Here is a 21,500-nt window from a genome sequence, read left to right on the forward strand (position 1 = left end):
AGAGTTGATACAGTTACTATACTGGAGGAAGTAGAGAACATTTCATTATCTAAGCATGACAAAAAATGTCAATGGGTTGATTCTAAATTTCATCCAAAGGGACAGGAAGAATGAACTCTACAGAATAGGTATGTAGGGGAAGTTATGGGACAATAATTAATTAAGGTTGTTTTCTATTCTTATACATGTTCAACCCAACCATTGCACCTCAACTCTACAGAAAACAGGGAAAAAAATAGCAATTTCCTACTTCTTGTGAGAATGATATATTTTGGTGCAGCCATTCAGCTCCTATCATAGCTCCTTTTGCCATCAGAGTGAGACTACAGTGATGGTAGAATCTAAGAGATGTCCACAGTGAGGGTAAGGTTGCAACACTCTATGATCTCTTTATGATCTGGGAGATAAGAATCCTTCCAAATCAAAGCATAGAGTGATATTTTGTCCTATTTTTTTCTAAAAAGACATTTATTTAGTCGTTACTCAACAACCATTTCTCATGTATTAAGTCCTAGGGATACTAATATCACTCATGTTCAGTGAACATTGTGGTAAATCAAATTATGCTTTAGAACTATATTCCTCCCCCTCACCTTCACAGGGGAAGTAGATATTCTCACTGCATTGATGTTAGACTTGACCATGTAACTCTCTTTGACTAACAGGATGTTAACAGACATGATACAGTGGATGCTTGAAATTTGTGTTTAGGGCTTATGCTCTTGACATCTTAGCAATATCGAGTTTTCCAACATGTGGACATGATTACCTCTGTAGTTAGTTAGGTCTTCTTTATACTAATATCTCAGTTATAAAAACTGTATTTTATAGTTTTATGTATTTACATACATTCTGTTGCCATATATAGCATTTTTTCTATATCTATTTATAGCTGGTATGTAGAAATGCAATTGACCTTATATTCTGCAACTCTGTAGGTTCCTAAAAAATTTTTTTTATACAGAAAGTGATGTTATCTGTAAGTAAAGACGATTTTACTCCTTCCTACCCAATTTGGATGCCTTTTATTTGTTTCACTTATCTTATTTCACTGGCTAGGAATTCCACTACATAATTAAATGGATGTGGTTGATTAGGAAAGCTTTTTCCTGCATCTATTGAAATCATCATATACTTATTGCTCACAGACTTTATTTTACTCCACAAGATTCTTAGGACAGTACAATTATTTATCTAAGGTCCTTATTGCTTACATTATCCGCAGGTGTCTTTATCAAAGTGTTCCCTCCCCTGGGGCACCTGGGTGGCTCAGTCAGTTAAGCTTCAGGCTGTTGATTTCAGCTCTGGTTATGATCTCACTGTTTGTGGGATTGAGCCCTACATTGGGCTCTGTGCTAACGGTGTGGAGCCTGCTTGGGATTCTCGTTCTCCCTCCCTCTCTCCCCTACCCTGCCCAGTGCTCTCTCTTTCTCTCAAAATAAGTAAATACACATTTTAAAAAAGTTTCCTCCTCAGATGCTTTATGTCTGGGGTCTCTCTCTCTCTTTTTTTAATGTTTATTTATTTATTTTGAGAAAGAGAGAGAGTGTGAACATGAGTGGGGGCAGGCAGAAAGAGAGAGAGAGAGAGAGAGAGAGAGAGAGAGAGAATCCCAAGCAGGCTCTGAGCTCTCAGTGCAGAGCAGAGCCTGAGGTGGGACTCTATCTCACTAAGTGTGAGATCATGAGCTGAAATCTAGAGTTGGAAGCTTAACCGACTGAGCCACCCAGGCACTCCAAGTCTTTTTTTGTTCTAAGACTCTTTTATTTTTTTAATTTACTTTATTTTATTTTTTATTAAGTTTTTAATTTTAATTACATTATAGTTAACATAGTTTATATTAGTTTCAAGTGTACAATATGGTGATTCAACAATTCAACAATGTATTTATTACTCAGTGCTCATCATAAGTGTACTCTTAATCCCCTTCAGCTATTTCACCCATCCCCCCCACCTCCCCTCTGATGTGCTTTATTTTAATAAAGTACACACAGTTAAAGCTTTTTTTTTTCCAACAAGAATATTTTTTTACTTGAAGCATACTTCAGAATACGTGGTTCTAAAAGATATATATAGAACATTCCATCTTTATTCATAATAGATATTGACTTATAGTTTTCTATTCTTGTCATGTCTTTGTCTTAGTTTGTATAAAGGCAATAAAATGGCCTTATATAACGAGTTGGGACATGTTTCCTCCTCCTCTGTATTCTGGAAGAGTTTGTGTAGAACTGGTATTATTTCTCCCTTAAATGTTTGATGTAATTCATCAGTGAAGCCATTTAGGCCTGGAAATTTCTTTGTTGGAAGGTTACAAATAATGAATCAATTTCCATAAATGTAGGGCTCTTCAAGCTATTTAATTCTTTTTGAGTAAGTTGGCTAGTTTGTGTTTTTAAAGAAATTTGTCCATATCCATTATGAATATATTAGCAGAAAGTTTTTTACTTTATTGGCATGAAGTTGTTGGTAACATTTCTTATTATTTTTTAATATTGTAAGATCTGTAGTGTTGTCTCCTTGTTCATTCATGATATTGATAATTTGTGTCTTTCTTTTTTTATTGACTAGAGGTTTGTCAATTTTAGGAACAGTTTTGAAAAAAAATCAGCTTTTGGTTTCATTGCTTATTCTCTAATGTTTGTCCCATTTCTATTTTATTGATTTCTGCTTCTTATTACTTCAGGTTTAATTTGCTTTTTCTTTTCTGGTTTCTTAAGATAGAAGCTTAGATAATTTATGTAAGACCTTAATACTTCCTTCTAAGAGTTATTGTAGATGCATTCTACACATTTTGGTAAAGTGCGGTATGATATATAATATATAATTCAAAGGATTATCAAAATACAGAGAAAAAAGCTTTTAATCAATCCGAGGAATGTTGCAGAGAAGTGTTTGAATTGGCCTTTGAAAGATCTTTATCCCCCAGGCAGAGAAGGAGGTAAGAACATTCTAAGCCAAAAGAACAATAAGCCAGGATTTATGAATTGACCTTTCCTTTATAAAGTGTGCTCATGAATATTTAATAACTATAATCTACAGATAGAGCATCTCTTTGGAAGACAGGGACAGAGCCAGTCATTCCCACAAACCAAAAATGATGTTGAGGCTGAAAGTTTGGGTCTTGAAGTCATCCTTTTAGTTGATACCATTTCAAATGAGAATAGTATAGGCCCAATAGAGTAAAAAAACAAGTACTGTCATGTGTGAAATTCTTGGGTATTGATCAGAACAAAGGTAAAATGAGGTGGAAATAGGGCAGTGTCTGGTTATAATTCTTAGGTATAGATCATTACAAAACACTCATTTGTCAGAGAGATATTACCTTGGAAATCCCAATTTCTCATCTACTTCTACAGTCATGAGACATTTGTCTCTGCCTGATTTCTACCCTCTGCAGCAGATATTATAGATAGGCTCACTCAACATCTTTCTGTATATTGTTTTTTATTGCTTTTTAAAAATACGAATGTTGGAAAACAAAACACTCATTCCCTGGAACCTAGAATTTGGCCATGTGACATGATTCTGGTCAATAAGATGTGAGTATCATTTCTGGGGAGGACTTCCTTATTGCATTAAAAAGGCAAAGATGAGAAAAAGTTTTTGTCTTTCTCACATTGTCCTTCCCATTTCTTCCTGCCTGGAACTTGAAGACACTTCCTAACGTTGTAGCAGCCATCTTTTGACCATGACATTAAAAACCCTAAAAATGGCAGTCCAGGAGACTGCAACAGGTTTCCTGATGACATTCTTCACAAGTGCATTAGCCCTGACCTCTATAATTCCACATTATTTTTTTTATTCTTGCATGACAAAAAATACATGTTTAAGTGACTATTTCCATGTTTTCCATCACTTGCAATAAATGCATTCATAAGTGATGCAACTTTTTATAACAAGCAAAAAAGTTGTGTGGGGACGTCTGTAATTCCAAGTTGTAATATACTTTCTTCACTGGGTTTCCAAGACATCAACCTCTCTTGGTTTTCATCTGGCACTGCTGGTCGGTTTTAATCACTCTCTGCTGATCCTTCTCTTCTCCTGGTCTCTATTTATATTGAAGTGCCCCAGGGCAAATTCTGAACCTCATTTTTTTTTCTGGTCTCATCTAAGCTCACGGCTTCACATACCATGTATATGCTGGCAATTCCTAAATGCATATTTCCAACCCAGTCCTCTCTCCTGAACTACAGATTCATGTGTCCAACTGCGTTCTCAGCGTATTCATTTGGATGTCAGATAGTTGACCTCTTAACTTCGAAACTTGACCCCCCCGCTTCTTCCCTCAAGCTTTGTCCATCTTCAGTCTCCCTCAATTCAATTGATGGCAACCCTAATCTTCCAACTGCTTATGCTCCAAATCTTGGAGTCATCCTTGACAATTCTCTTTCTCTTTCTTACACTCTGTGTTTAATCTGCCAAAGACTTTGGTTCTACCTTAAGCCTAACCAAGTGGATTCAGAATCTGGCCACTTCTCATTAACTCCATTGCTACCTCTGTGCACCAAGTCACCATCACCTTTTGCTTGGATTACTCTTGGGTCTACCTTGCTTTGCTCTTTTCCTTCCCGTAGTACACTATTTTCAATACCACAGCCAGAGTGATCCTTTAGAAATGAAGTCAGATCACAGTTACCCCCTTGGCTCAAAACCCTGCAATGGCTCTCCATTTTACTCAGAGTAAAACATAAATTGCTGAAAAGAGGTGTCAAGGCCCTTCAAGGTGTGACCTCTGCCACCTCGCTAACTTCTTCTCCTCTAGTTCACTCTCTCCCAACCTCACTGGCCTCATTGCTAAATCACAAGAACACACTCATGCTATGGCCTTTGAATTGGCTGTTCCCTTTGCCTGGAATCCTCTTCCCCAGCTATGCTTGGATAATTCACTCATTTTCTTCATATGTCTGTTCAATTTCACCTTTTTCCATGAAGCCAAGCCTGACTGCTCTATTTCATATTGACATCGGCACCATCCACCACCTTACTCCCACACTCTCTCTCACCTCCAACACTTCCTTTTCTGCCTACCCTGCTCTACGTTTTCTTTTTTCCTCCACTTACGAGCGTCTAATTTACTGTATAATTTATTGTTGTGTTCATTGTTATTTCTGTCTCCTCTGCCAGTATGTAAGCTACATGATTATAGGATTTAAATCTGTTTTCTTTACTGATATATCCCTGGTACCTAGAACAGTGCCTGGTCCAGAGTAAGTGTCTAGTAAATATTTGTTGCAGGATTGAGTGAACCACCTATCCACAGAGAGGGTAGTTACAGGAGGCTTCAGGTCAGCAGAGTAATTGAGAAAGCAACACTCTGCCACAACTCTGGCAATTCTGGAAGCCAAATTCAATGTTGACCCCGAAGCTCCTGCCCGTATGCACCGATCTAAAATGCCTGTTACATAATGGCTATGCTTTTCTCTAGTGAAAAGAGGAACAACAATCATGACAATGAATGTATGGGAAGTTTTTAGTAGGACATATTTGCAAAGCGCTGAAAAGTGTCTAAACAGAGCTTCTCTTAAATCCCCCCAAATCACACCTTCTTCTGAATGCCTTCATTTACCATCATAACACATCTTTCAGACTTATGGGAAGAATTACGTTCCTTATTTTGAATAAAACCTGAAGTTTTTAAATAATTGAAGTATAATTGGCATCCAATGTTATATTAGTTTCAGGTGTACCACAGTGATTCAATCTTTGTATACGTTGCAAAACGATCACCTCAATAAGTCTAGCTACCATCCATCACCATACAAAGTTACTACAATATTACTGACTATATTCCCTGTGCTATACATTACATTCACATAGCTTATTTAAAAATTTTTTTTTCAACGTTTTTTATTTATTTTTGGGACAGAGAGAGACAGAGCATGAACGGGGGAGGGGCAGAGAGAGAGGGAGACACAGAATCGGAAACAGGCTCCAGGCTCCGAGCCATCAGCCCAGAGCCCGACGCGGGGCTCGAACTCACAGACCGCGAGATCGTGACCTGGCTGAAGTCGGACGCTTAACCGACTGCGCCATCCAGGCGCCCCTCACATAGCTTATTTTATAACTGACAGTTTGTACTTCTTGATCCCCTTTACTCATTTCACCCCCCCCCCCAGCTCCCATTCCCTCTGATAACCACCAATCTATTCTCTGTATCTATGAGCCTGAGTTTGTTTATTGTGTTTTTTAGATTCCATGTGTAAGTGAAATCATGCGGTATTTGTCTTTCTCTGTCTGACTTATTTTTCTTAGCATAATACCTCCCAGATCCATCCATGCTATCACAAATGACAAGATTCTATTCATTTTATGGCTAAGTAGTATTCTATTTTATATGTATATATATATATATACACCACATCTTTATCTATTCATCCATCAATGGATACTTAGGTGTTTCTGTATCTCAGCTATTATAAATAATGTTATAATGAACCTAAGGGTGCATATATCTTTTTGAATTAATGTTTTTGTTTTCTTTGGATAGATACCCAGAAGTGGAGCTGTTGGATCATATGGCATTTCTATTTTTGATATTTTGTGGCACCTCCATACTGTTTTCCATGCTGGCTACACCGATTCACATTCCCATCAACAGTGTATGATGGTTTCCTTTTCATCTTCACCAACAGTTGTTATTTCTTGTCTTTTGGTAGTAGCATTCTCACAGATGCGAAGTGATATCTCATAGTGGTATTGACTTGCATTCCTCTGATAATTAGTGATGTTTAGCATGTTTTCATGTGCTTATCGGCCATCTGGATGTCTTCTGTGGCTTTCTATACAGATCCTCTGCCCATTTTAAATCAGATTCTTTTTGTTATTGAGCTGTATGAGTTTTTTGTGCATCTTGCACATTAGCTCCTTATCAGATATATGGTTTGCAAATATCTTCTCCCATTCAGTAGGTTGCCTCTTTTTCATTTTGTTGATGGCTTCTGTTGATGGGCAGAAGCTTTTTAGTTTGCAATCTCACTCATTTCTTTTGTTCTTGTTGCCCTTACTTTAGGAGTCAGATAAAAAAAAAAAAAAAATCTGTAAGACCCATGTCAGGGAGCCTACCACCTATGTTTTCTTCTAGAAGTCTTCTGGTTTCAGGTCTTATAGTCAAGTTTTAATCCATTTTGAGTTAATTTTTATGTTATGGTGCAAGGTAGTGGTCCAGTTTATTTTTTTGGCCTGTGGCTTTCCAGTTTTCCTGGCACCGTTTATAGAAGACCTCTCCTTTCCCCATTACAATGGGGGATTCCTCCTTTGTTGTCAATCGACCGTATATGCGTGGATTAAATAAAACCCAGCACTTTGCTGGAAACCTGTCCAAGCCTGGAGTGAGGCAAAAGGAAGAAAAACCAGAGGCGAAATCCTGAGCACTGTTGGAATTAAGTACATGAGTCGTGTCGAGTGGTGGCCACTTTCATGAGAAGCATTTCTTTGTATACGTAGAACTTGAGGCGAATTTCTCAGGAACGCTGACTTTTACCTCACTAAGACGGAGAGTTTGTCCCACTTCCGGTGTGAATAAGCAAACAGTGTTTAGTCTCAATTCCTCTTCAAATTCAGGACTCTTAGGTTTTGATGGAGGCTACTTGGCAAAGAACCCAGTCTACCCATAGAGGCATGCTTCAGTGTGGAGGATAGCACACAATAGTCCGCATTATGATTATGCTACAGCTGAGGACTAGCCACTTGATAGAGGTTCTCTATGTTAATGGCGCTAGAAAGGAAATTCTTTATCTGTGGAGCTGTGCTGTAGGGTGGGGATCAGGGGGCACTCACAGTCAGAAATCTCAAGTGCCTCCTTAAATTTTGCACCCTTGGCATCTCACTTACCTCACCCTGATCATTGTCCTCATCTGTTCTCATTCTGAACCAAGTGGAATGAGCATTAAGTCGTCTAGGAAGTCTAGAGTTTCCTCACACTGAGTTCCCGTAAATAGTCACTCGCCATCTTGACTGTGATACTCTCTGATGAGTCTTGGACAAGCCCTGCCCTGTCAGCATCTTGAAACTCTGGAGGGCTATCTGTGGGAACTTCATTATTTCTTAGAACAACAATAATGCCATTTTGCTTATGGAAAAGACCATTTTCCTTCTATTTACTCCCTTTCCCTCCACAGATTATCTCCCCCTCCTTCCTGAGGCATCATTTATTCCATTTATTGTGTTTGGAACAGCAACAATTAAGAAGCTGGTGGGAAGTTTTTATAAACTAGCAATTAGATTTAATAAAGGCTTAATGGTCAAATTCTGTTTAGTTGGACTCCTGAAAAAGTCTAACTAGAATGATCATAAATCCAGCCATCCTTTTATACACTAGGGGAATGCTTTTTCCTGATTTTCCTTTTTTTTTTAATGCTGAGTTTTATATATGATACTGCATCACGTAAGTCCAAAGAATCCAACTCCTTGTAGCTCTGTAACTCTTGCTTGAATTTATCTGAGTTCTGATAAGATACTCTTCACCTGGACGGGCACGATGCTTCATGAATATGATTCATTGATTATATTGTCAGGGGAAAAAAAATCAGAAGCTGATTTTGCCGGGAAAGGTACTAACAGATCGGATTTTTGAGGGCTAATTATAAGAATGGACATGTTTATAATGTGCAAAGACTATTATCACATATTTGAAGCAAGCCTCATGACAATCATATGAAGTAACTCATTGCTATTATTCCTATATTTTAGTTAAGCAAAAGAAAGTTCAAAGGAAGTAGCATGTCTAGAATTACAAAGGAAGAGGTGTGATTATTTTTCCACCTTAATTTATAAAAATAAAGGGGACTGAGTGATGATATGGAGAGGTCAATGCCATTGAAAGAAGATTCTTATTCCTTACATTTCCTGAGAGGAGGGAGCACACACCACATCATGCAGGACCACATGGGAACCATTGGAGTCAGTCAGGAGGCAGATGAAAAGGGGGAAATATGAGTAGTATAGGTGTAAGTTCATTGGGTTTCCAGCCAGAAAGGCAAGGCAGGGCAGGGTAGATGTCTTAGGACTCACTCATTTGAACGATTCCAGCAGGCTTTGGGGCTTAGGAGCTGTCCCGGTTGTTCGGGTTGCTTTAGGATGGAGGAAATTGACATGGTGTGTGTGAATTAGATAAAGGAGGGGCTGGGGGGTATGAACTTGGGACTGGTTGGGGGGTTTGCAATGCCATTTTTGTGTATCTGTGACATTGGATTGTAGGGGAGATATAGACAACTCGTTAGTTTGGATCTGTGATTAATGCGTGTCAAAGACAAATACAGCCTAAGAAAATACAGTTAGAACCAGGTGGCATTAAGGCAGGAGACTTACTCCAAATGCAAGACTCTTTCCACGAAAACCATTTGAAGTTTTCATCAAATTCTCCTTCTTGCGATCTCTATACCCCCCAACTCTTCTCCAAGCCTCCTAAGTTTGCAACAGGTATTAGCACTACCAGCTGCTTGGTTGCTTTAGTTAGTAAGCTAAGCCATCTGCTAAGTCCTTCAGTTCTAGTCCCAAGTATCTCTTCAGTGTGTCCTTCTCATTCTTTATGTTTACTACCTTTGCCATGGGTCAGACTCCCTCGGCTTTGCTCTCTCCTTATCCATCTTTTCCCCTACACCCGTGCCCAACCCAGCTTCACCCGGTTTCCAGAATGAGCTTTGGTAAATGCCAGGTGTGGTGACATCACATCCCTGCTGACCTACCACATGTCTCCCTATCTCCTTCAAATTTCTCGGCAGAATATAGAGGGTCTTTCATGATTTGACTCTTGCCTATCTGCTAGCCGTCTGTCTTACAAAAGTATGGTATTGTTATGCCCATCTATTTACCCAAGCCACAATCATAAGGTTGGTACACAGAAGCTAATTAAATGTTTGGAGGATGGAGAGATAGAGATAGCAAATGAGATCAAGAGAGAGCCAGAGGTGGGGAGAGAGATTCTTAACTGAATTGGTTCTCTTAAAAGAATTGAGTTTCACTGGTGTGTAGGAAATAGTGCTAGCTTTATTTTGATTACTGTTAACTTTTTCTTGCAAGGTCTACAAGATTCCTGTGCTTGAGACAAGGATTCTAGTGCATTCAAGGTCAAGAGTTGGGAGCTGGAAGAGGTCTGGAACAGAGGCACAGAGCTGCAGATTGTTTCAAGTTCCACAAGGGGATGCTAGAGAGCAATAGAAGTTCTAAAGAAACCTAAATTTCCCCTTCTGTCCACATCCTCATTTACTTAGTTTCATAGAAGTGAGGTGTTTTCTTCCATTCGGGATTATATTTATTTAGCGGATATGGCTCTGCCTGGGTTATTCATATTTGTCTGCTTGTGATGCCAGTGTTCTTTTTTGTTTAAAGTTTATTTATTTTGAGAGGGCAGGGGGAGGGGCAGAGAGAAGGAGGGGAAGTGGGGGAGAAGAGAGAGGGAGAGAGAATCCCAAGCAGGAGAGTGCAGAGCCCGATGTGGGGCTCAAACCCATGAACCATGAGGTCATGACCTGATCTAAAGTCAGATGCTTAACCAGCTGAGCCACCCAGGTGCCCCAGTACCAGTGTTCTTTAATCCAATCCGTCCAAGTGCTTCATCTGTCTTCTTTGCTGTTTGGAGGGACTGCTAAGATGTTTTCCTATTCCTCAACTTTTTAAAAAAAATTTTTATTTTAGCTTTTAAAAGTTCTAAAAAATTTTATTTATTTTGGGAGAGAAAGAGTGTGCAACGGAGGGGCAGAGAGTGAGGGAGAGAGAGGATCCCAAGCAGGTTCTGCTCTGTCAGCGCGGAGCCCGATGTGGGGCTCGATCTCACAGGCCACGAGACCATGACTTGAGCCAAAATCAAGTGTCTGATGCTTAACCGACTGAGCCATCCAGGTGCCCTCCTATTTCTCAACTTCTTAAATGCCATCTAAATAAATGTGGTTTTCAGAGGAAAGGAATAAGGTGGGCCCATGTATCCACAGGGAACCAGCTAATACATCAAACATCTTTGTCTCCATTTCTAAAGGAAGCCTCTTATGGGTGAACAAATGGCCAAGAGTGCCACTGCTTCCTGGCTGACCTGGCCTCACCCCAGGGCAGTCTTTAGGAATTAAATTCAAGCTGGATTTCAGCTCTCACTCATTCCTTTGCTCAGGCAACCTGGAGATAGAATTCTAGAAGAATTAACGAACCGAAGGGAACTGAGAATAGCGTGAGGTGTAAACATATATTAAAAAAAAATTCTTGGGGCGCCTGGGTGGCTCAGTCAGTTGGGCGTCCGACTTCGGCTCAGGTCATGATCTCACGGTCCGTGAGTTCGAGCCCCACATCGGGTTCTGTGCTGACAGCTCAGAGCCTGGAGCCTGCTTCGGATTCTGTGTCTCCCTCTCTCACGACCCTCCCCTGTTCATGCTCTCTCTCTGTCTCAAAAATAAATAAACGTTAAAAAAATTAAAAAAAAATTCTTCTCCAGAAATTTCGTGAGGGTGCTTTCTTTGTACAGAATGGATGTGCATCCCAAGCAGCGGAGATGTCACACTATCTAAATTGTGTGAAATATTCTAAACTTTGCAATTATTCAGTTATGGTTGTTAGATCTTACTCACAATGAGCACTATTTTTGTATTTCGTTTCTGTACACGGAATTAACATTCCTGTGTGATTCAAAGATGTTCGATTGCTAATAGACTCCCAAGGGGAGGAATTTGCCATGATCTACTTTAGCTTTTGCACTGCCAGTTCAAGACATTGTGAGAAATGTGGAAAATTTCCCTGATGATACATGAAAGAGCATTTTGTGCCTTTATGCAGCAGCCTAACCTGCTTTATTCTTTCCTGTGCATTCCTACATGATCTTGAATTCACTGTCTTGTCTGATTATCACATGGATGATGTATCGGTTAGATTATGTTTGACTTCATCTGCCACAAAATCCACACACATATCAGTAACTTACACAACATAGAGGCTCATTTTTTATTTCACATCCAAGAAGTCCGGAAATCACCTAGGCTGGAATGGTAGCTCCACAGTCATCAGAGACCCAGGAACTATTTTTCTGTCCATCCCTCCACCCTTCGTTCAAGACTGCCTCATGGTCTAAGATGGCCTCTGGAGCCCCAGCCATCAGGTCCAAGTTCCGGGGAGAAAACGAAGGAAGGTAGAAGAGCGAAAGGACACATACCTCTTTGTTGAGTCAGCCCCCTTAGGAGGGCTTTGTTAGCAGTCTCTCTCAGCCCCTTTCATCTGCGTCCTGCCAGCCATCGCTACCACAACGGATGCTGTTTTCTAGGTGGGACATACAGTTTTCTAGGTGGACACACTGAGTCTTTTGACAAAACTGGAGTCTGTTACTGAGGCAGAAGAGAGAATGGATGTGGGGTAGGAAACTAACTGCCTTGACTACATATGAGAATTCAGTTCTCTGATGCCCAGAAAAATACAGAGATTAAAAGCAAAATGCAAGAGGAATTCTGATGCAGAGAGTTGCTGCGCTGTCTTAACACAGTCGCCGAATGCCCATATATTCAATGGCTGTTAGGTGGAGTCGCTTGGCCTTTCTTATCTTGAACACACCTGGCTTCATTTACCATCAATATGTTCTCTATTTCCATTGAGAACTCTCTCTGAGTTCCAAACTCACGTAGCCAATTACTGACTTGATAGCTCTTGATGGAGGACACGTAGGATCCTCAAATTCGGGAGGTCCCCAAATAAGCCCAGAGACCTGTTCCTCTCCTAGAGTCCATGTACCAGCTGCTCAAGCCCCAGATCTGGCAGTCATCTCTGGCACCTTCTCATACCTCCTTACACTCTCCAAGTTCTGCTTCCTAAGTCACTCCCAAATCTTCCCCCCTACTCACCTCCATGACCACCACCAAGGGCAAGCCCACATCACTTTTCACCTGGACGGCCACGGCAGCCTCTTAGCTAGTCTAGCCCCGTCAACTCTTCCCTGCTCTGATCCATGCTCCCACAGCAGCCAGAGAAATGATTATTTTTTAAACAACGCAAACTCCATTATGTCATTCCATAGCTTCCTACCAATCAATGGCTTCTCACTGCCCTTAGGGAAAAGTCCAGCTCGATGACAAGTACTGAAAGCCCCTGAGTGATCTGGCCCCTGACCACGTCATGTTGTGTCACTCTCCCTTTTGCTCTGGTTTCCATGACGGTCTTGCTAATGAGCTAAGTTCTTCCCCGTCTCAGACCTTGCCATGCTCAGTTCTTGCTGCCTGGAATGCTCTCCCTTGGATCCCTACATCCCTATATCTTTGTTTAGTGACTCTCCATGCAGTCTTTGAGGTATCAGATCCACGCATGCCCAAGCCATGCTGGCTTCCTGTCAGCTCCCACAGCACACTGTACTTGTCCTTTGAATTTATCAGTTTTCTAGTTACTTGCTCAGTTGTAAGTTCCTTGAGGGCAAATCTCCTCGCTTGTCGCCTTCTGTATTCCTGGTGCCCTCGCTCTTAGCGCCTGTTCATTCGATGACACAATCCTTCATTCATTTACTTATTACCTCAAGAACATTTGTTGATCCCTGTCCTCATTAATGGTGCCGTGGTGGAGAAAGACTTAGTGAAGTAAGTACTCAAATAGTCACCTCAAAAGAGTTCTGATTAAGACTATAAATGGGGCGCCTGGGTGGCGCAGTCGGTTAAGCGTCCGACTTCAGCCAGGTCACGATCTCGCGGTCCGTGAGTTCGAGCCCCGCGTCAGGCTCTGGGCTGATGGCTCGGAGCCTGGAGCCTGTTTCCGATTCTGTGTCTCCCTCTCTCTCTGCCCCTCCCCCGTTCATGCTCTGTCTCTCTCTGTCCCAAAAATAAATAAAAAACGTTGAAAAAAAAATTAAAAAAAAAAAAAAGACTATAAGTAAAAAGATAGGGCATTACGAATGTACACCAAAGAGGGATCTGATCTTGTGTCAGAAGGACAAGGAGAATGGGAAGTTGATTTTTTTTTAACGTTTTTTAATTTATTTTTGAGACAGAGAGAGACAGAGCATGAACGGGGGAGGGTCAGAGAGAGGGAGACAAAGAATCTGAAACAGGCTCCAGGCTCTGAGCTGTCAGCACAGAGCCCGACGCGGGGCTCGAACTCACAGACTGTGAGCCGAAGTCGGACGCTTAACCGACCAAGCCACCCAGGCGCCCCGGGAAGTTGATTTTCTATCAAGGACATAAGTAGGCATGTTTTTGCGATCTCCACTCTAACCGTCCTCTGCATCCGCACCCCAGCCTTAAACCTGACCAACAAATATAAACCCAGTGTGAAACGAGTTCACTTGAAGCATCTTTTAAGCCATTGGTTACCATAGTGCCATCTTCTTGGAGTTTCTGATTTCAAAGAAAAACAAATCTAGGAATGGGCTGCTGATCCCTCTGCCTCTCCATTCACCATTTTTTCCTGCTCATTTTCCTACCTTCAGACTCTCTCTGCCACCTTAGACTGGTTCTGCTCTGTTGGAACCTACATAGAACAAGGCTCCATGTGCCAAGCTAAACATCCCCCTATTTACCATCCCCTAGGGTCCTGAATTGGGCACCATGGATAAGGGAGGTTGTGGTCCCTATAATCTTGCAGGCTGTGGTGGCCCCAGGATAGTGAACAAGAAATGCTTAGAAATGGCAAAGGAGCTGGAAGGGGATCCTGGGTCCTATTTGTTTTAATTAAAAAATTTTTTTTAATGTTTATTTGCTTTTGAGAGAGAGACAGAGTGTGAGCAGGAGAGGGGAAGAGAGTGAGGGAGACACAGAATCCGAAGCAGGCTCCAGGCTCTGAGCTGTCAGCACAGAGCCCGATGCGGGGCTTGAGTCCATAGACCGTGAGATCATGACCTGGGCTGAAGTCAGACACTTAACCCACTGAACCATCCGGATGCCCCAATCCAGGTTCTTTTTATATCAATAAAAATAGCAGTTTCAAAAATGCTTTTATTCAAGTTTATATAACATTGAAGGAATATACACATAATGAAAGAATAAAGACACCAAGGAGAGCTGGGAGGCAGCTCTGATGGAGATTATGGGGTGGTCAGCCACCAACTAAGTCTCCTCCCCCGGCCATCCTTTGGCATCAGCCATTGCTTACAACCTACTGACATCCTCAAGATGTGTTGAGCTTTTGCTGACAGGCAAGAGTTAGCCCTTGAACAACCGTAAAGTTCCCGGCTGGCATTAGGAGGTCAGACACTCCATTTGTGTACTTAATTCGTTGGAGCCTCAGATTTATTGTGAGCAAACCTCCACCTCCCTTACCCACACGGTAAGGATTTTATGTAAAATCTGTGGGCAGGGAGCTGGTGGGGATCCCCTCCAGACCATCAGACTCAGACCCAGGCTTCTGAGTAGGTCCATAATCCCTAGCAAGGAAGACCTTTGGAGAGTTCATTACTTCCTGTCCAAAGCAGCAAGTTGGCCACAAGGGGGAAGCATCATACAGAGATAGTGTTCTGGCTGGACCTGCTCTTTGTTCTGGCTCTCCTATTGTCATCCACAAAAGGCAGGCAGGTGAGGCCCACCGCCTGTGGCTGTTGCTCAGCTGTGACCCTGTCCTTCTGTGGTCTTGAACACAGCCGCGCGGCCAATAGACGCTCAATGAATAGTAATTGACACGGATGAATATTCAGGACTTAACTCATTAATGAGAGTAAGCAAATCACCGAAACAGGTAAGTAGAGATGGCAAATTCTTAGATTCCGAAGATTGGTCATATGCTGAAAACTGGGAACCAGAAAATCTGGTCCCAGTGCTGGCTTGCAAGGCACTCAGTGTCCTGTGCTTTTAGGCAAGTCTCTCCTGGCCGTATCCCTCATATGCTCCCCACGGCCTCTTCCTGTCCATGTTACAGTGCGGACGTGAGGATGAAGCGAGAGAACATGGGGGAAAATGCTTAGGAAAATGGTAAAGCCGGATTAGAAGTTTACCGGCACTACAGTTTAGACGAGCACAGAAAATGCAGCTTGCTATTTCTCTACAGTGATGTGATCTTTCTGAAGTGGGGAGTGTGTGTGTGTGTGTGTGTGTGTCTCAATTTAGTGCAACTTGGTTTAAAATCTTAGCTCAAGGTAATCATTTACACCATCAGCTCTTCAGGCTAGGGTACTGTCTTCATTCACCAGGACTTCCCCAATTTTAAACTCAAAGTCCTGTGCCTGAATGGCCCCATCAGTCTGTTTGGGATCATCGCTCAGTCTTTCCAATGTCCCCTGCTCTTTTCCCTTCTGCAAGAAGGCACTGGTATAATGGGGAAAGGTGTAGTTCACCTGACTTGCACCAGTAAAGAGGAGCCCAGGTCTTTGGATCCCTGTAAAATTCTCTGGATCCTGTCCACCTACCTGTCTTGGGGGTAGCTTTGGAGGAAGAGCAAGGAGGACTGGGCGGATTTGGACTGCTTGGCTCTTGCTCTGGGCCCACGGCTGGAGTACGCTCTTGCTTGAGGCCTTTGATCTCAGCGTCTTCACCTACTTCCTCCCCCTAACTGTGCCCTCAGGGCATGTCACCAGCCCTTAGTGGCCTTGAAGACTGTCTCTCTGGGCGTGGGCACTTCTGAGTCATCCGCTCATCATGGGCTCATTTGATTATTCCCTCTGCCACAGTGTCCATCACTGCTCTTGTCATAGTAGGACAGATAGCCCCATCAGCTGTGGGCTCTTCCCAAAGGCTTGAAACCTTCTCCCAGGATTCAAGGGAAAGTGTGCAGTAGCCCCGATGTTTTCCATCTGATTCATATCTGGGTGTTTGTGACTGCCAGAATTCTAAGATGGTGGGCAGAATTCTAAGATGTCCCCAGAGTCCGGGCCCTTGTTGTGCTCACACCCTTTCCCAGTATTCAGTAGAACACTAGCCTAGGTGCTGCTGTGAAAGGATTTTGCAGATCAGTTGATCGTAAGAGAGAGAGATTACCTTTCTCTTGAGCCAGACCCGATCACACGAACTCTTTAATGAGGTCTGGAGGTCGGAGACAGGGTCAGAGGCATTGGAAGTGTGAGACAGCCTATGGAGAGGGACACACAGAAAGGCACTGAGGGCCATCCCTGGGTGACAGATAGCAAGACAGGGGACCCAGTCCTATACTTGCAAGAATAGGAATTCTGGTAACGACTGGAATTGGCTTGGAAGCAGATCTTTCTCTAGTTAACCCCCCGGATAGAAATACAAATACCTTGAGATCTGTCTTGAGAGACCCTGTGTTGAGCTAAGACATGCTGGACTGCTGACCCATGGAAAATGTAAGGGAATAAATTTGTGGGGTCTTAAGCCACTAAATTTGTGTTAATTTGTTACACCGCATGGAAAACAAAGAAACAAAGACAATGTCCCTCTTTAGGGTGAGGGCCCCAAGAGAGGGAGAGGAAGCATGCTTATATCTTCCTCCTTTCTCAACCCTTTTCTCCCTTCTCCTTCCTACAAGTCTTCTGATTGGAAGGGTCAGGCTTTTCTTCCTCCACAGTAGCCAGCCCCGTAGCCTCGCTGTCATGCGGAAAGGATCACATTCTCTATGGTTCTGAGGAAACCTCTGATCTCAAATCCCCACACAGGAAATGACTCTCGCTCCGGATGTTTGAGAACAACTAGAACCGAAGACAGCCAAGGATTAATCTGGTGGTTGTCCTGAATAGTGAGCAAAACAATTTATAATCACTATTTTCTGAATAGGTCTTCCAACCTGCTCAAAGTGGCTGGTTCTTCCTTTTCTCTTCCAAGGTAACCAGTTTCACAAATATCGTCTCAACTCCCTGATACAGTCAGTGCTGTTGGGCCTGAACTACCAGACAGATTTAGTATTGGCAAATCACCAATATTTTTGAAACATGGGCCCATTAGTAGGGAGCACTCAGCAAAGTGTTAGAGTCTGTTAGAAGTCATGGAACCAAAGTAGTGCTTTATACTGGTGAGTCAGTCTTATTTAGAGATTGGGAGAATCAGCTAAGTACTTTGGATAGGTAATTTAAAACTGATTTGTAATATTTAAAAGAAGCAGTCATTGGTTTTGGAGGACAACGGAGCATGCACATGAATCTGCAAGATGAACACAAGTTTTCAAGATTTCAAACAATTCACAGGCTTCTTTTAGGCCGTGATGCAGACCTCAGGAGCCATGTGGCCATTCTCTTCCCCTACTGACAACCCATTGGAAGATGAGTTTAGAAGACCATTGCCCAACCATACGGAGAAAACGGAGAGCGAGGGAGAGAGTAGAGGAGGTGCCCCTCAGGAGTTTATGGGAAGAATGAAAGATTGGGGGTCGTGTGACCCACCACCACGGGAGGATCACTGAGCACCCAAGGATGTTTGGGTTCAAGTCATAGAATCATAGAATGTTTGAGTAGGAAGCTTTAGTGTATCAGTTCGTTTCTAGATATATAAACGGCACTATCCTCTTCTTGTGTGTGTGGAAGGAGACATTATTTCCAAGTATTCAGCCAGAGGCACATCTCCAGAGAGGACCAGGATTTTTATAGTTGGGATACAAGAAGAAATAAAGCGTTGAAGCGGAAGTACTGGCAGCCCAAATAGACTCTTGATGCCTATTTCAGCAACAGTAGTTGGGAAAGCCATAGATTGATTGCCAGAGCCAGGCACTTGAGAGAAAAAAGAATCTGTTTCTCCAAATTCCGAAAGCTTTTCTTTAAATATTGAGGACCAGAGCTTGGAAGACCACACGTAAATTTTTCCCTTTATAAACTAAAGAGAGAAGAGTGTAGCATATGACAAATTCAGTTTCTTACTACACAGAAAGGACATTTCAAACTTTTGAACTGGAAGGAGGAAGTGGGGCAAGAGAAGAGAGCCAGACAAAGGACCCTGGGGTAAGGTGGGCGATGAACACTCCGTAGGTAGGTTTGGGGATGAGAGGATGGAGAAAAGTTCTACCCCGTATCCTGTGGGAAGGGAGCTCATTGAACGTCCTGTGCCCATTCAACGATAGAATTAAATCTCCAAATTCTGCAAGATATTCCATGAAATTCTATGATTCGAAATCTTCCTATGCAGATTGGGTGGATATTTTAAACATCCAGATTATCGTCTTTGCTGGAATGTTCTGAGATTCTTCTGATTGAGAAATGCTTGTCGTATTGGGATAATCAGAACTACAGGGAGGTTATGAGGTGAGGATCAGAATGCTTCTGCTCACAACTCCCTTTTCTACCATGAACTGTGGTGTGGTTTTTCGGCTTCAGAAGATAACTTCCCCTGACCTCTGTGAGAACTCTGAGCCCCATGAGCCTTTGTATTTCCTTCTTTGCACTTAGAGCATAGTTACAGGAAGTAAAACAGTGACCCATGGAAAGAAAATCCTGATGAGAAGACCCACAGGAACTCTTGATCACTTCTCACCTTCATTTTTAAAAAGATCTTTTTTTAATGCTTATTTATTTATTTTGAGAGAGAGAGAGAGAGCACGGGCAAGTGGGGGAGGGGAAGAGAGAGAGAGAGAGAGAGAGAGAGAGAGAGAGAGAGAGAAAGGGAGAGAATCTCAAGCAGGCTCTGCCCTGTCAGTGCAGAGCCTGACTCAGGGCTTGGGGCTCCAACCCATGAACCACGGTATCATGACCTGAGCTCAGATCGAGAGTAGGGTGCTTAACCAACTGAGCCACTCAGGATCCCCTAAAAAGAACTTTATTGAGATACAGTTTACACACCATGCAATTCAACCACTTAGAGTGCACAATTCGGTGGTTGTTAGTATATTTACAGGTAGGCGCAGTGATTACCACAGTCAATTTTAGAACATTTGTGTTACCCTAAAAAGAAGCTCCATATACTTCAGCTTTCATCTCCCTTCCCCACCAGAACCTTCCTCCCTTAGCCCTGGCAAGTACTAATCTGCTGTCACTGTAGATTTCCCTGTTCTGGACATGTCATATGTATGGAATCATATAACATGTGGTCTTTTGTGACCGCCTTTTTCACTCCTCACAACCCTTCAAGGTTCATCCATGTTGTAGCATGTATCAGAATTTCATTTCGTCTTACGATCAAATAATATTCCGTTGTATGGATATGCTATGTCTTGTGTATCCATTTATCAAATGATGGACATTTGGATTGTTTCCACCTACACTTCATGTCGTGGGTCCTGTAGTGTTTGGGGTTCTACTACTAGGCACCTAACAATGAGACTCACTTCCCTTTCCTGAAAACGTAGGTAGACTAAGAAAACCTGGTGTATCTGGGATTCAGACAAAACAAGTTCTGTACGTGTTAAAGTGATGTCAAACAGAGAGGCCAGGGGCTTAGGACCTTGTAGTGGAGTGTCAAGATGGCATCCAGGACAGAGCCTCAGAGAGGACCAGGCCCTCACGTTCCTTCAGAGACGATCAGGCTCAGGAGACCTGACTCACATTTACCCAACTTATTAGAACTCCTACCCCAAACTGCCAAAGTGCCTGATGAGCCAAGGAGCCAGTTTAGGAATTTACAGTGTCTCCAAACAGACCTGGAGTCAGGAGTTGGCTGGTGTATACATAACGTCTCTGTAGGAAGGTCTGCATGAGAAGTCAAATTGCTATCAGAAGTTTGCCTTGGAAGCACCACTGTGGGCATAGGAAAATGGACAACTTTAAGGAATTGACAGTTAAGCCATAATAGCTGGACAGACTTTGATATGTGGGCGAATAAACACTCTTCTGGTCAAGATACCCTGTTTCTCGGTAGTGTTGGATAAACACTGATCAACTCTTGCTATTTTTACCGGTCTCCTTCTCATTACGAGTTGACCACCGGCTCTTTATGTACACTGAGGTTTTGTAATTACTTAGAATAGCAATATCCCAGCTTTATTTTATTGTTCACCCCTATGACTAAAACTTTTTGGCCACTAAAACCACATTTATTTATTTACTTATTTACTTACTTACTTATTATATACCCATACTGCCATCAATTTGTATGTTAAAATGAAGATCATTGGGGCACCTGGGTGACTCAGTCGGTTAAGCAGATGACTTCAGCTCAGGTCATGATCTCACAGTTCATGAGTTCAAGCCCTGCACTTGAGTTCAAGCCCTGCACATGAGTTCAAGCCCTGCACTTGAGTTCAAGCCCTGCACATGAGTGCAAAGCCTGCTTGGGATTCTCTCTCTCCCTCTCACGCTTAGCACCCACGACAGCGGGACCCCCCACTTGAGCTCTCTCTCTCTCTCTCTCTCAAAAATACATAAATGAACTTAAAAAAAATAAAATGAAGATTTATTTATTTCTATGAATTAAGTCGAATCTAAATTGAAGTGTTCAATTTTTTCTCTACCCCAAATGGTCTTATCCTCCCCATCAAAAGAACACTGTTTTTGTTTTTGCACTAAATCCGACACAGATCTAAAGTTATACTCTAATAATCTGCTCTGTTAGTTGTGTTTACTCTCAACTGCACCATCTTACAAACCTTTTTTTTTTTTCAATACAGTGATACCTTTATTTATTTATTTATTTATTTTAATATATGAAATTTATTGTCAAACTGGTTTCCATACAACACCCAGTGCTCATCCCAAAAGATGCCCTCTTCAATGCCCGTCACCTACCCCCCCCCCCCCCCCCCCCCCCCCC

Source organism: Panthera uncia, chromosome B1 (assembly GCF_023721935.1).
Source record: "Panthera uncia isolate 11264 chromosome B1, Puncia_PCG_1.0, whole genome shotgun sequence".
Lineage (NCBI taxonomy): Eukaryota > Metazoa > Chordata > Mammalia > Carnivora > Felidae > Panthera > Panthera uncia.